The 1249-nt window shown below is 47.3% G+C and overlaps 1 pseudogene; it reads right to left on the bottom strand.

The window, feature by feature from the left end:
- Window positions 1–23: 23 nt before the first annotated feature.
- Window positions 24–529, bottom strand: LOC118982774 (60S ribosomal protein L13a-like; annotated as a pseudogene).
- Window positions 530–1249: the final 720 nt, after the last annotated feature.

Genomic DNA, 1249 nt, shown 5'->3' with positions numbered 1-1249 from the left:
TTCTACATTCTTTCAGGCCTATTTCATAGTCTCCTGAGCTGCTTTTTCTTCCCGTAGTACATCTGACCCTCCTTCTTCCCCTTTTCCAGAGTGGCCGTGACCACCCAGTGCTTCCCACCAACCTCATGAGCTGGCACCCAAGGGAGGCAAATTCTCATGTAGGTTTACAATGCACAACTTTGAGGACAGCAGGAACCACACTCTTCTTGTCATAGGTGGTGGATCTGTGGGATTCCATCAAAGTCCTTGAGGTGGTGTAGGGAGGCCAGTTCTCTCCTGGCCTTGCAGGGGAGCATGCCTCACAGGTCTGCCAAAGGATGCAGCTGGGGCTTTGGAAGTGGGTTGGGGCTTCAGGATGGGTTGGTACCCATCCACCTGTGGAGGAAGGCCAGGTACTTCAACTTGCTTCTGCAGAAATTGCCACATATGTTGTCGCTCTCATGCTGTATGACCTCTGGGCCCAGTAATACCTGCTTGGCCACCATGGCTGTCAGGAGACTCAGGAGGTGACTGTAGCCATTTAGCAGTTCTGCAACCACAGCGTAAAAACCATGGAACATTATTGAAAAAAAATTGATCTAGAAGGGAAAATATCTTTTAGGCAGTTGACTTATACATGATGTTGTGCAGTGTGCATTCCTAACTGATAAAGGCTTATAAAAAGGTACAATAGCTGTGGTCTTCATACAGACAAAGATTAAAATAAGGCTGATAAAGCTATGCTGATGGCATCTGAGGAATACTGACTGGGGGGAGGGGTGGGGGCAGAAGCTTTCTCAGAGAGGCCAAACCACACCACTTAAGCTGTTACCCGCCCAGTCTCACTTCCACAAAGGCACAAAGCCAGAGACAAAAACGGATCACCCTCTGTTGAGTTTGCTCTGACTCCTGCCCAGGAGTGTCTGCTCCACTCTTGCCAGCCTCAGGGCTTCCTGCCCTAGTGGGCAGGGACGAGCCCATTCTAACCCTAAATCATCCTACAGTTTTCCTTCAAAAGGCTGCCAGAGGTTCTCAGTTGCCCATGGAGATGCTTTTCAAGTGGTTCTCTGCTGGGAATCCGTGAAGCCACAGAATAAACAGAGTGCCTCTCCTGGAAACATCATTTTTACACAAATATTTAGGATAAATACAAGTTTCTGATGAGACAAACACGGCAATATTCTGAGAACTGCTAACACCTCACAGGTAATTATAGAACTAATTCTGATTTCCATTTGCCTACACAAGTTGATAGAAAAAAAATGGTATG

This window comes from Sturnira hondurensis, unplaced genomic scaffold, assembly GCF_014824575.4.
Source record: "Sturnira hondurensis isolate 20B ecotype Veracruz unplaced genomic scaffold, ASM1482457v3 Scaffold0002071, whole genome shotgun sequence".
Classification (NCBI taxonomy): domain Eukaryota; kingdom Metazoa; phylum Chordata; class Mammalia; order Chiroptera; family Phyllostomidae; genus Sturnira; species Sturnira hondurensis.
Note: the sequence above shows the minus strand (reverse complement) of the source record. Positions and strands in the feature narration are given on the sequence as shown.